Source organism: Dermacentor silvarum, chromosome 7, assembly GCF_013339745.2.
Source record: "Dermacentor silvarum isolate Dsil-2018 chromosome 7, BIME_Dsil_1.4, whole genome shotgun sequence".
In the NCBI taxonomy this organism is placed as follows: domain Eukaryota; kingdom Metazoa; phylum Arthropoda; class Arachnida; order Ixodida; family Ixodidae; genus Dermacentor; species Dermacentor silvarum.
The window spans coordinates 99853490-99868787 of record NC_051160.1 but is presented as its reverse complement, the minus strand read 5'-3'; the positions used below and the strand labels follow the sequence as shown (position 1 = coordinate 99868787).

Below are 15298 nucleotides of genomic sequence, written 5' to 3'. Positions count from 1 at the left end.
CTCTAATTCAGATACCGTTGTAAATCACCTTGAATAGCAAGATACGATTAGTTTCATCTGATATTGCCTACCATGTGCAATTCCTTTCACAACACGCGCATACTGCAATGCGCTATTAATTTCTGCTAATATTTCTTCGAACTATTTATCCATAATTCGGTAGTAAACTTATATTCGGAAGTCCTTACAAGGCTGAGTTGACTTAGATATTAAAAGGACCCTGTACCGTTTTCTTAAAGCCTTAAGAGCGAATTCGGACAAGTATTGTGCCTCCCAGGGATATATTACTAAAATTATTTTCAAAGAGATCCAGTACCACCGTAGCTACTATAACCGCAACATTTATCTTCCTCATTCCAGCTCAACGTTGTCCGTTCCGAAGTAGAGGGGCGGCCCCTTTTGCCGTGTCCCACCAACGGCATTAGTTGTCTCTGGGTTCAAAGTTGTGTTTCATCTTTCGGCGGGAATAGACGGGCGCTCTTGGCACCATATACATCCGGTTACTGTTATTTTTACTGTTATTGTTACTGGTATTGTTATGGTTACTGTTAGTGTTACTGTTATACAGTGCTGACTAACGGCCACGTCCTCTGCTACCGAGGTATTTCATATAAGAGAGACATTGGAGTAGAATTTTTAATTCATAAGGACATAAAGGGTAAAATTGATGAATCCTACAGCAACACGGAGAGGGTAGCAGTCGTCGTAATAAAGCTGAATAGAAGGTATGGAATGAAGCCCACAAGCCTACCCCCAAGCCTCCAGTCACGATGATGAAGAAATCGAAGAGTTTTATAAAGATCTTGAATTAGCAATGAGAAAGGTGCAAACTCAGTATACCGCAGTCATGGGCGACTTCAATGCAAAAGTGGGGGAAAAGCAGGCTGGTGAGCGAGCAATTGGCAACTACGGCATCGGTTCTAGGAACGCTAGAGGAGAGATGTTGTTAGAATTAGCAGAAACGAATAGAGTCCGAATAATGAATACTTTCTTCAGGAAGCGCAGCAGCAGGAAGTGGACCTGGAAAAGCCCTAATGGAGAAACAAGGAATGAAATAGATTTCTTACTCTCAGCCAATCCCAGCTTAGTGGAGGATGTAGAAGTGTTAGGTAGGCTAAAGTGCAGTGACCATGCAAAGTGGTCACTGCATTTTACCGTAAGTGAGGTTTACAATTTCTCTCAATTTGAAGAGAGAAAGAATAAAATTAGTCAAGAAGAAACAGGCTAAGCTAGACGCAGTAAGGTTAAAAGCAGACCAATTCAGGCTGGTGCTCGCAAACAAATATGCAGATTTAGAACAGGAAGATGAAGACAACATAGAGGTAATGAATGAAACCGTGACTAGGCTGATCTCATGAGCAGTAATTGAAATAGTAGGTAAGGCATCAAGGCAACCAGTACGTAAGCTCTCCCAAGGAACAAAGGACCTAATAAAGAAACGGCAAAACATGAAAGTTTCACACTTGAGAGACCGGATAGAATTCGCTGAACTGTCGAAAGTGATCAACAAGAAGAAAGTAGGGGATATCCGAAATCATAACGTGCAAAAGATTGAGGAAGCAGTATAGTATGGATGCCGCATGAAATCAGTGAGAATAAAACTTGGCATAGGACAAGGCAAGATGTATAGATTGAGAGATATAAGCAGATAATATCATCACAAATTTCGATGACATAGTAAATGCAGCGGAAGAATTCTATACTGGCCTGTTCAGTGCCCAGAGCAGCCGAGCTACTTTCAATCGAAGTAGTGATGAACAGGATACAGAGGCTCCTTCTATAACTAGCGATGAATTTAGAAGGGCCTTGAAAGACATGACCAGGGGAAAAGCTGCTGTAGAAGATGGAATAACAGTCGATTTATTCAAAGATACAGGAGATATTATGTTTGAAAAGCTTGCGGCCCTTTATACGCAATGCCTTACGACTTCAAGTGCACCAGAAAGCTGGAAGAACGCCAACATTATACTAATCCATAAGAAGGGTGACGTTAAAGAATTGAAGAATAATAGACCCATTAGCTTGCTTTCAGTATTGTATAAAATATTCGCCAAGGTAATTTCAAATAGAATTGGGGCAACACTTCACTTCATCCAACCAAGAGAACAGGCAGGTTTCAGGAAGAGATATTCTACGATGGATCATATCCATGTCATCAATCAGGTAATAGAGAAATCTGCAGAGTTCAATCAGCCTCTCTATATGGGTTTAAAAAATTATGAAAAACCATTTGACTCAGTAGAGATACCAGCAGTCATACACCATTGCATAATCAAGGAGTACAGGAGGCATACATGAATATTGTGACGACTAAGAAGACAACGATGTGAGGGAAACGCGCGCGACAATGTCTCTCTCCGAAGAGGATAAAGTAGGCGCGGCCAATTATTCTTGGGCCTTGAATATAGAGCTTGTGTTTGTTGCTGCGCCGTAGTCCTGTGTGCTGTTCTTCGCGTCTTGCGACACAGGTGGAGGTGCCGGGTACTCACTGATGCCCGGAACTCCTGTGCGGAGTGCAACGCCCCGTTCAAACCCACAACCTGTTCCTACAGTGGACACTCCTATCCACCACTACAGTCGCCGACTGCGGGGCCTCAGCGTGGAGGTGATCCTCTAGAAAAACTCCTCACCAACCGGACCGCCACCTAACGAGATGGCAACCGCAGGACCTTCTCAGGTGACACTACAGCATACTCAGACTCCCGAGACATTTCATGATGATGCTTACGAGGACGTCGAAGATTGGCTCGCGCAATACGAGCGAGTCGCCATGGCAAATCGGTGGACTGCAGAAGAAAAACTCCCACGCGTCTACTTCGCCCTGGTGGACAGTGCTCGTACGTGGTGTGAGAACCGGGAAGCCACACTGACTTCTTGGAATGCGCTTCGACAGCAGCTTTCAACCACATTTGCAAACAACGATCGTCGCGATTCTGCCCAACAACTAATCGAGTCGCTCGTCAATAAACCGAATGAGAGCGTCGCCATGTTTGCGGAGGACATGAGCCGCCTGTTCCGCCGCGCTGACCCAGAGATGCTGGAAGCAAAGAAAGTCTCCCATCTGATGCGAGGCGTCAAGGAACAACTTTTCAAAGGTCTTCTTCGCAACCCGCCGACAACCGTTGCGGAATTCATCTCGGAGGCTAGGTTCATCGAACGAGCACTGCAACAACGTTGCCGACCCTACGATCGCCCAAACAACGCCTCGAGCAACGCTTCTGCTCTGGCTGCCGCCAATGAGCATTCGCTTCGTGAGCTCATCCGGGAAGTTGTTCGTGTCGCAACCTCCTTGTGACTCCACAGGAGTCAGTCGGGTCTTCTGTAGCGGACCGGCCCAACGGTCTGTGAGCTACGTCCTCCAGCAGCAGCCTACAACTCATCACCAATTGCTTGTCCTTTCAACGAGCCGCCATCCCCGCCGTGCAACGCGCAGCCACTCTCTGCGCCACCTAGTGTACCTATGGAAACATCGGCCTACTTCCCTCCGCAGACAACTGCAGCTTGGCCGCAGAGGACGCTCACAAGTCGACCACTTGTTCGCAGGGTGGACATGTGGCGCACCGTCGACCGCCATCCTTTGTGCTTTCATTGTGGAGAAGCCGGCCACGTGTACCGTTTTTGCCCGTATGGTGACCCCGGATACCAGAGCTTTCCACAAACCTTCCCTCGAGTTCGCTTCGCTTCGAGTGTCGCAAGACGCGAAGAACAGCACACAGGATTATGGTGCAACAACAAACACAAGCTCTATATTCAAGGCCTAATTAAGAATAATTGGCCGCGCCAACTTTATTCTCTTCGGAGACAGACATCCTTGCGCTCATGCCCCTCAGTTCGTTGTCTTCTTTAGTTGCGACAATATCTTGGCAAATATCTACAAGGATTGCACAGCAACACTGGTTATCCACAAGAAGAATAGAAAGATACCTATCAAAAAAGGGGTCAGGCAAGGAGACACAATCTCTCCAATGCTATTCCCTACAAGCTTAGAAGAAGTATACATGATTTTAGATTGGGAAAGCTTAGGAGTGGGAATCAACGGCGAATATCTCAGCAACCTTTGGTTTGCATATTACATTTTTCTATTCAGCAACAACGGGGACGAGTTACAGCAAATGACTGAGGAGCTTAACCGCCAAAGTGTAAGAGTGGGGTTCAAGAATAATATACAGAAGACAAACATAATGTTCAATATCCTGGCAAGGGAAAAAGAATTCAGGATAGCCAGTCAGCCTCTAGAGTCTAAAGGAGTATGTTTATCTAGACCAATTACTCACAGGGGACCCTGATCATGAGAAAGAAATTTACAGAAAAATAAAATTGGGATGGAGTGCATGCATACGGTAGGCAATGCCAAACCCTGACTGGGAGCTTACCACTGTCGTTAAAAAGTGGTCGCAGTTACACCTGAAAGGCGAAGCATCAATTGCGATAGCAAATTTGTAGAGAGCTATACGGAGTAATGATAATAGCTTGATCAGCTGTATAAACTTGGACATGCAGCAGCACCGGCAACACGAAGAACTAATGTCGACGCTGTCGGCGTTTTGCCAGCGTTCACACAAAATGCGTGTGGCGTTGCTGACTGTTGCCGGAGCCTCTGATATAAATAGGCACTGGGTGCCGCAGCTAAACGTCACCTCCCTTTCCTCCCCCTCCTCCCCCCCCGGCCTTTCGCGCGTCGGAAGAAGGCGCGTTTGCTCTACATATATGGTGATTGTAAAGGAGGAAAGAGACGCCTACTTCTGCAGCCCTTAAGGGAGCACGGCGCAGAACGCGCGTTTGTTCTCCGCCGTGGGTTCATTCCCCGTGAAAGAGCGCGTCCCTCGCGCCCTTTCACTCGCACATACAGCGTTCGGCGGCGCGCGGCGACGATTTCATCTCCATTGACGTCATACGGAACCTCACGGCAACGGCGACGACGACGGCGACGGCAGAAATCTGCTTTGGAGTGTCCATATAATTGCTATCGCAATAAAAGAAAAGTGTACAATCATTGCATACTACTGGTGCTAAGATATGGTGCAGAGACTTGGACCGAAGCGGACATAATAATCAGTGAGTCTCAGGCAGCAGTACGAAATTTCGCTAATGGCTGAATCTCTCTTGAAGCACTACGAATCCTGATGGCAGGTTCCAAAAGTCAAGAAAAGAATGTTTACCTAATATGGACATCCACTAACTCCTCCACATGGCAGGAGACAGCAATAATAAGATGGCGCATGACGTGGCTCGAGGGCTTACGGACCGAGTCACGGCCTAGAATAGGGCCGGCACCTTAGCGTCTCCTGAGAAGGAGGATGGAGAGGAGTGGGAGTGGGAGGATCGTATGACCAGATTTAATGACATCACAGAACATTACAAATTGCAAAGGTACATTTTCCCACCCCCTCACCAAAAGATCAGCAAAAAACAGTCTGTGGAATGGCAGAAATTACAGACCAGAACTTATCCGAACGCGGCGATCTCACACCTCATTTACCCAGACATGTTCAAGAGAGATAAATGCAAAAACTGTGGTTCTAGAGCCAATCTGGAACATATGCTATGGGAATGTCGAGGCATAACAAACAATAATGGGGATGCAGCCTCTCGCGATCGCCTCCGCGTGCGCTGGGAGACTGTGTTGCTCAGCTCTGCCCTTGACGATCAACTTTGGGCTGTCCAGCGGGCCGACGACGCCGCCAGGACGGAAGAGCTCCTGGCCGTCACCTAGGCGGGACCATTTGCCCGTCCCACAATCTCGCAGGGCCTTTAAATAAAGTTCTTTGACTGACTGACTGAGAGAACTTGGAGGTTAACGAAGAAGCTCAAGAACAAGTTAAGAACCACACAAAGAGCGATGCAACGAAAAATGTTAGGCCTAACGTTAAGGGACAGGATGAGAGTGGTGTGAATCAGAGAACAAACGCAGATAGCCGATATTCTAGTTTACATTAAGAGGAAAACCTGGAGCTGGGCTGGCCATGTATTGCGTAGGATGGATAACCGGTGGACCATTAGAGTTACAGGTTGGATACCAAGAGAAGGAAAGTGCAGTCAAGGACGCCAGAAAACTAGGTGGGGTGATGAAGTTAGGAAATTTGCAGGCGCGAGTTGGAATCAGCTAGCGCAAGACAGGGGTAATTGGAGATCACAGGGAGAGGCCTTCGTCCTGCAGTGGACATAAATATAGGCTGATGAAGATGACTGTTACTATGTTAACGCGAGTCATCACTTGCTGTGCTACCGTCTACTGGATAATGAACACGAGAATCAGGTGAAAGGAGGAGTCAACATTTCGACAAGTGGACTTGTCTCTTTCAAGGCCACATATTTCTGGTGACATAGGCTCTGGAGCATATATGTCGCCTTGAAAATGACAAGTCCACTTTGGAAACATCGGATCCTGCTTTTACCTGGTTCCCGCGTTGCTTATCGTCTTGAATTTCCACCTCCCGCATTTCCCTTGTTTTCCCAAATGTAGTATAGATAGCTACGGGCAACTATTTTGTTCTTGTACGAAGCGGAATGAATAGCAACGTATCTTTCGCACTTACCTATACTGAAAGCACACAGTTGCCGAGGCTAGAAAGAAACGTTGTCTTCGCTCGTGCGAGTACCTCGAAAGGGCGCACATAATCTAAGCGATGGATACCACAAAATTACAAATTGTGCATCTGCAAGTGTGAATAAACTACCGCAGGTCAAGGTTAATTAGAGATCGCGAGGAGAGGTCTTCGTCCTGCAGTCAACATACATGTACGCCGCTGGAGCTTTACAACATCCAAAATTCGTCTGGAATTTTAACACACTGTTGTTCTTGAGCCACCGTTCCCCTTGTACTTCGAGGCCACATTCCAATGTATACAGAACGAAGTCTGTCGCGCCTCTTGGACACCACCGTAACCTTTTCCTCGTACTATATGGGCAGTGACTAGTCTGAACAAAGTGTGTCAGTGTCGTAAGATCGACGGCTTCAACCGATTTGTTCCAAAACCAGCTAGAGTGCGGAACCATTATTTGGGTCGGCTATGATGCTGTGCAGTATTACGTGTACTTGTATGTGTGTTCTAACTGGGCTGGCAAATTGACCGAAACGTTGGCGCTGGTCATTGGGGTGATGTTGACGGATTAGCCTTCACTTCGAGGTGTCACTTGGGCTATGACAGACAGCATAGTTAGGGGCTCCAGGCCCTGAGGTCACCAACCTATGATTTATTACCGGTCTCCAAATGGTAGTGTACGCGCCTTTATGCTTTTTGCATCTGTCGGAATGCGGCCGCCTGAATCCGCAAAGCCATCTCTTGACTTGGTGAACGGCATCATCGTGATTTATCTCCCGAAGAGAAGCCAACCAGAAGCGATGAACGCTGGTACGACGTCAAAGCGTGATAGACAGTGAAACGTGCACGTGCGGATGTGATAATTCGGGAGTGTTGGTTGCTATGGCCTTGTTGTGGATTTATCTTTTAGGGTTGCTTTCATAGCTCTCCGTGTCGTCGACAGGCATCATATGCGAAGGGAACGTGCACTTCGTCATCAGTTGGCGCTCGCCGACATCGTCGACCAGCAGCTTAGAGGGTTCTGGGTGCCGAGGGAGCCGATATTGAGCCTATGCGCGACATTGGAACTGCACCTGCAACCATGTGCAGCCCGACAACATACCATACCTAAGAAGATACCTGTGCTGGTCGCTTTGCCTTCAGGCTATAGGAACTTGAGTCTTAGGCAGCTTCTTTTTTTCGTTTGCATAATTAGTGTCAAAATGCCCACATTTAGTTGCTCCATAATATGTGGTGATATTACGACAAGCGGGATTAGCATAGCAGACGTGGCCGGCAATTGCTGCACCGAAGCGTCTTTTTTTTGCGAACAATGCCACCGTGTCGCCATCAGTCCTGTGTCTCGCAGAAATGTAAGAAAAATGCATGACATTTCCACAGCCATGCTTTTGATGGTGGTGTGGTGAAAGCGCCAGCATGGTAGCGCTTGTTGGCGCTGTTCAAGACGCCCGGAAAAGGAAGCAGTGGGTCAGGGTATCAATTTGCCGCAAGGATAAAGCCTCAACTGCTCTCAGTTGACTGCGTTCTTTCATTTCTTGCCGTTTAATGTGAGCTTTGCTTCCACCGCGCTCTTATACGACGCCGTTAGTTCAATGCGCTGCCACATCAGTTGCACCCTTATCTTAGCGTAACAACTTTTTAGCTAATTGCGTACGAAAAGCGCAGCTTACGGAAATTCGCCCAAGGTTTCTGATAATAATCGCGGCCGTGGTGGACGCATTTTAATGGGGGCGAAATGCAAGAGAACGTTCGTGTACAATTGCATTGGGTGCACGGTAAAGGACATCCACGTGGTCAATAATAATTCAGAGGCCCCTACTGCAGCGTGCCTCATATTCATATCAATGTTCTTGTAAAACCGATTTTTTTTGCGTACGATAGGTGATAGCCAATGATCTGCAGTGCGGACATTAGAATGAAGACAAGAGCACGTCACGAGCTGTAGTGAAGTCTAAATAAAGAAGATGGTTATGTTTGCGTGGAGTAGACGACGAAACGTAATAAGATGTCATCATTCTAAAGTTTCTTGTGCACGTAGTTTCCTGCGCTCGTCAAGCAATCTGTTCTTTTCCAGAGAAAAGGAATCGTTGTTGTAGTGAACAGGCCAGTAGAGGAGCAGGACATTTTGTGCGATTTAAGAGGTTATATGATATCACCTCGTCGGTAGCAACAAACTATCTATTGCCTGTAGCCACGTAAAAGACGCTATAGAAATCAATAAGATGTTTGCCTAATTAACGAGAAAATTAAACAAATAGCCAGTTTACCGACGTCCACCATTCTCTGGAATCCAGTTTCCAAAAGTTCAAATCTTGAGTGCCCTATATTGAGGAATTTTGGGCAGCCCTTATAAACAACGGTATATTAGGCGCCTCCTCAAAGAAGCTAACACATATCTTCGCTTATCCTCTGTAACGATACATAATAATGAATGTGCCTATATATCATCCTGGCGAAGTCGCTTAAAATGTATTGTGCCTTCTTTTTGTTTGTAGGTTATTTTGTGGTTCTATGCGGTAGTGGAGTAGAGTTGTTACTTCTACATTCAGTTTTGAGCTCCCTATGCATGTACGTGAGCGAAATTGTAGGCGTTTGCTTGGGAGTGAATATATGTTTATTCGCCATGTGCTTTCAGAACTTGTGACATGCTTTCTCCAAGAATACTTTCATCTAGGCAGACCCTTTGTAGACAGATGCTTTTGAACCAGAAGTTGAGATTTGACTACTGAATTTGATTTTCTTTCTGATGTTTTCGCAAGCCGGAGTGCAGGAACATGTTTGTATTTTTTCTCAACGGTGACAAATACGGTGACAGGGGTGCCTTGGGTAAGCCACCATTGGAGAGACGGAATTGTATCGCTTCCCCGTTCAGTAGGTCTTTGACGCCACGTCTTGTTCACTTATTTTTTGTATTTCGCCAACAATTTTTCGTATACCTTGTTTTTTTTTGTTTTTTGTTTTAGTGACCATAGCTTTGATGGTTGCTGAAGAAACGCAGCAGTCCCAAAATTCAGGTACGAAGCCTGGTGGTATGTTTTTTGCTTACGTTACTGTGCAAAAAAAAAAAAGCATGCGAACAAAACAGAGCACTTTTCTCCGTGCAGAATTTATTAATGACAGCAATTTTTGTAATCTTTCGATGCTGTGTTCATTGTTTATTGGAATCAAGAGATGTGTATTTCAAAGTCAAGTGGCGTTCTCGTCGTCGTGCTTCAGTTCACATTGACTGTTTACTGCGTCATGCTAAGCCTCACCGAACCACAGTGTCTAACCGGAGGTTTTTCCTTCCTCGTTTTTCTTTCAGTTTGCCTAAACGGTTCAGTTCCGGTTCAACTGAGGGTCAAAGCATTAACGGTTTAAACTGGTTAGAACCGCTGAACGTAATTTGCATAACCGAAGAACAGTTAGCAAATAACAGTTACAGGGAAGTTGCACGATTCATTTTGTTCGATAACTCGACGCTGTTGCTGTGCTTCTCGCAAAGACTACTCTTGTTTGTTCTTCAGGTCGCACGTAATTACACAACAATTATGCAGACCCAACACAAGTGCAGCAATATATGGGAAGCGAAGCTTTGTTGAGGGAGAGAGAGTGAGAGGAGAATGTATTGAGGAAACGCAGAGTGCTGCAGTCTGTCAGTCTGTTCAGGAATAAAAGGGAACAGGAGAAAAGTTGGGGACCGAAGAGTAATGATGAGAAAAGCAGTAGAATGCGATTACATTCTCCTTCGTGTTCGAAGGGCCCGTTCACAGTATTGAATCGAGACCTGTCTTAAGCACATATCCTAAGAGAGCACTGATGGCTCTCGTCATTGATATGTTTGGTCAATGGCCCAGTACATTTTTTTTTTCACTGAACGGCCTTTTGCTAATAGAATCTAACAAAGAGATCAATGCCGGCCGTTGAAAGTTATATTGGGGACAAGCATTAAGTATAAGCGCTACTCGGCTCAGCTACTAAGCACGCATCATAGTCTGGCAAGTCCGCGCATCGGCTGGGATGCAAATATTGCCGAGTTAGCACAACACCTAGTATGCACTCTGACGCAACACAATGAAAACCGTACTAAAGATTCTGCCAATTAGAAAATCATGACAAGATGGTGTGTACTTACAAATCAGACGGTATAGTTGCACCACACGTACAGACAATGCATGGATGAAAAGCTTTAACAAAAAGTCAATCGAAAACGAAAACCGTTTTCTTTTTCTTTCGAAATGCCTCCGGAGCCGAAACGATCCTTAGGTTCAGGCTCCGTTCGAATTCGAGCAAAATTAACGTTTTTTTTTTCGGTTGTCAGTTGAGTTAGGTTTGATACCCTGTATCGAACCCCGGGCTTCACAATTATAATTAGTGACATCTGTTTGCTGGCCCGATTGGTCGCCTACCCAGCCGTCTAGCCCACCATTCGCCCTTTAGCTATTAGACCTCATTTTGGTTCGTAGAGCTTGGTCGCGTGGACGCGATACTTTGGTCCACTTACGGAAGTGTCATTCAATAGTGAGACGTTAGGCGATACAGTTGCCATGCACATATGTTGTATTCCTTCGTAAAACGTCAACCAGTTTGCGGTGTGTGATCTTAACTGTGGTCCAGGTACACTATCTTGAGGCTTCAAATAAAGTTGTTTCGTGACTGTTTATATTATCATCCACCTCTTTAAGATTTTCCAACTAAAGCTGTCACTATCTGTCATTTATGTCGAAAAAAAAATAGCTGCCTAGCTCTCTGCTGCACTATGAGCGCGCTGACATTTCTCCCTACTGAGTCAAGCTGGATACGCATTGTGGACTACAAGTACAAATCAAGACTATGGCGGAAGTGGGGTCTGTGGTAACACGTAAACATGGCTGCAAGGCTGCTAATGTCTGCGTTCGTGGGATATACAGCCAAGAGGTTGCGAACCACTGTAAGACACCATAGCGATATGAGTACTCTATAGGCATAGTCAATGATGACGAGATTAGAGACGAGGGGTTGAACGCGTGGTAAGAATAACGACTGCAAAAATTTTGGTAAATCTCGACTAACGACACGCCACAGTTGTGTTGTTTTGCCCCTCCTATTGTGTCTGCATGAACCTTAGCTCGTGCGTAAAATTTTCACCTATAACCCATAACTGCGAAGCAGCTGGTATTACGGCAATCCTTTGGCACGCTTCAAAGCAAGAAGAGACCCGCCACTGACGGCATTCGAAACACGGTATATGCTCAGGGTGCTAGCCTCGAAAGAGCCTTATATCTCCAATATAAAATACGCAGTGGAAGCGTGCAGATTGCACCGATTTCGTGATCGACCCACACTACACTGTCCTTCATGACACCTAATGCTACAAAGACCCTGTGCTGCATTGTACCACCACCTGGGTCATCCCATTTTGTATTGAGCAGGTTGTAACGCCTCTTTGACAGAGTAAACAATATGCAAAATTGCCAATGCAATTCAAAAGGCCCGGACGATAGTGGAGAGTCGACAGAGCGAAGCGACCGTCTCCCCCACATGCCGTCCATTCCCGCTACGCAGTTGCCCGAGAGCACGCGCCTTTTCCTCTGCGCGTGTCCTCGCATTCCCGGACTGCTTTAGTGGCAGTCGTGGAGGGCGGCAGCTTCCACTTCTTGCTCTCGCTGGTGCATCGGCGTCAACGCCATCAGCGTCCGATGGAATGCTCGCATGAGGCTGATAATTTGGAAGGGATTGCCGTGACCCGCACTATCAAATATGGACAGGCATCCGCTGGCCGGCCAGCGAGAGGTGCGACGAATGAGTGAGCGAACATACGAGCGACAACCTTCCCTCCTCCTCCTCCCTCTACACCTTCGCCCAACGGTGTTGCGGTTCGGGGCTGCGTTTAGATATAGATGAGTAGCTCCTTGAGTAGGAGCGAGAAAAAAGGGGTTATTTGACATATTACACTGGCTTCACATATGGAAGCCCACTCCATGTGGGAGCACTTTGAATGTCTGAGCTCACTACATGTCTGAGCACACATCACGACACGTCCGCACACGCTCACTGCAACAAAGGTGTCCGCTTTTATTAGTGGCACGAGCATCGAGTGACACTTTTGTTTCTTGCGCAGCACTTGTGGTTCTCCTCCTGAGATGACCGGGCACGAAATTCGAAATAAATCAGAAAAAACAGAAAAACAACAGTACAGCAACAAAATCATGGGTTTCATAATAGATATTATATCAGAGCATCAGTTTAGCTAAAAGTTGAGCTACTGAAGTGTCTGAAACCATTAAGATTATTCAGAAATCACTGATTACCGGGAAGGATATTCAAATAAATAAGAAAAACAATAAAAAAGTAGCAGAGTACAATAATCATGGGTTTCATTATAGATATGATATCAGAGAATAAGTTTAGTTACAAGTGATATTACTGAAGTGTCTGAAATAATTGGAATTAATTAGAAATGACTTATTACCGGAGAGAAACTAAAGATTATGGGGTTTTACGTGCCAAAACACCGATATGATTATGAGGCACGCGGTAGTGGGGGACTCCGGAAATTTGGATCACCTGGTTTTTTTTAACGAACCCCTAAATCTAAGTACACGGGTGTTTTCGCATTTCGTCCCCACCGAAATGCGGCCGCCGTGGCCGGGATTTGATCCCGCGGCCTCGCGCTCAGCAGCTGAACACGATAGCCACTGAACAACCAGGCGGGTCATTGCCGGGAACGAAATTCAAGATAAATCATACAAATGAAAAAAAAAATACTACAGTACAAAATTCATGGGTTTCATTATGGCTATCATATGAGATCATAAGTTTAGTTACAAACTCAGTAACTGAAGTGTCTGGAATAATTAGAATTATTTAGAAATTAGTGATTACCGCGGATGAAATTCAAGAAAAACTTGAAAAAATATTTAAAATAGTACAGTACAAACTTCATGGGTTTTATTATTGATAGGTATATCACAGCATAAGTTTAGTTACAAGTTGAGTTACTGAAGTGTCTCGAATAATTAGAATTATTTAAAAATAACTGATTACTGCACACCAAAGCACATAATCGTAGACTTTAGAGACCCACCACGTGAGGACGAGCTTGGCGAAAATCCTGGGAACCCGCAAGTAGAAAGCGTAAGTAATGACCTCACTAATGGCGTCACATACAAGAAGGTGCCATGATATTTAACCGAGTAATTAATGGCAAACAGTTGCCGGCCATAGATTGAACATCTCGCTAGCAGAGCGGATGAGACGTCACTCCCTCCTCTCTTGCTTCTCCTCTCCTGGCGCGTACCTGCTCGCTCGCTGGCATGCTCGCAATAGCTGCGCACGGGCACGTTACATGCTATGACGTCAGCACCGGAAAGAGCGCGTATGGTGCGCTTCGTGCTGCGATCGTTAGGGGGCTACACCCCGCCAGGTGGCGCTAAAGCCCCTTGAAAATTTGAAAGTACCGACATTCTTTGAACTCTGCCGCCGCACCGAAGACCCTCGCGCGCCCTCCTCTCCCGCCTCTCGAATCGGCGCTTTTCCGAGCTATATTTGGCCCCTCGGGCCATAGCCAGGGTCACGCGCCGCGAAATGACGCTTTGCGTGTGTTTTCATTTTGCGTCGGCGCCATTAACAGGCCGCCTCCCTATGTCGCGAGTCAAGCTCCGTAGGAATACGAGGGGTACGCTGTGACTCTTGAAGGTGTTTTTATGTGTTTTTTGTTATGCCCGGGGAACACAGCAAGCGCGGAAGCAAGAGTATTGGGATCCGTCCCGCGGTATCCGGAATACTAAAGAATATTCGAATCCTTCCTATTGATGGTGATGCGTATGGTTGTAAGGAAGCGCATGTCCCCAGCCAGGGTTCCGCCTTCCTTTATTTTCCCGTATGTTTCTCGTCCAAAGCCCCAGGCGAAACCTCAAATAAAAATTGGACCTGAGCAGTTGTGAGTTGTCGTTTTCTTGTGGTTGTGTAATCGATGCTCCAGACCAGTACTCCGGATTCAAAATTTGTTTTGGCAGCGCTGTATATTTTCTACCAGTACCTGAACGAACAAAAAAATTGTCAAAACGCTGCAGCTCTCTCTCGGCCAGTGCTCTCAGCCTTTTCGGCTCCTACTAGCAGTTTTACGGATGAATCGGAAGAGAACTGGCACCTGGTTGAATCAGTAAGACGATATTTTGGAAGAATAAACCGAATAGATCTGCAATGGAGGACCAGAACGTAGCTAAATGGATCTTTAAACATTTTCTAACATAGCTGTATGCATCTGTTTAGACCTATAACGGCCTTCGCTCCACCATCGCGATACCACAACGCTAGCGCTCTTCTGATATCTAGCATCATGTAAGAAGGGAGTCAGAGAAATGCTTTTCACGCGACCTTTGACTCGCTGCAGGTGATCTGCAAACGAGGGGAGGGAACTGAGGCTCTCGTTATGACATACACATGAAGGAAACCATCAGTCGGTGAAACGAAGGCAAGCATAGGGGAGTGTTTCTATTTTTTTTTGTCTCTTTAGTTGTGGTGCTGAATACTTAGAAACTGATTGCGTAATCATTCATGAAAGAAATAATTGAAAAGTAGAAGAAAAACCAACCATGCGCCGCCGGTTAGATCCGACCCACGACCTTTGAATTTCGCGTCCGGTGCACTACCAACTGAGCTACTGCGACGGGTGTCCAATCTTCAACTTTTGTGGGTATTTATGTCTATTGTAAGCTAATCTTGAGAGTGTTGACCAGCGCCACCCTCCTCCACAGTGGCGGATGTGGTACGTCCTGTATTACTGCGGGTGTCAC

General features: G+C 46.0%; 1 long non-coding RNA gene across 1 annotated transcript in view; it reads left to right on the top strand.

Annotated features, from left to right (window-relative positions):
* LOC125946898 (uncharacterized) overlaps nucleotides 1–15298 on the top strand; it is a 37456-nt gene that overhangs the window by 13681 nt on the left and 8477 nt on the right. The window contains exon 3 of the long non-coding RNA XR_007467971.1: nucleotides 9506–9556. This is a non-coding gene — a long non-coding RNA (uncharacterized LOC125946898). The remainder of the gene's footprint in view (nucleotides 1–9505; nucleotides 9557–15298) is intronic.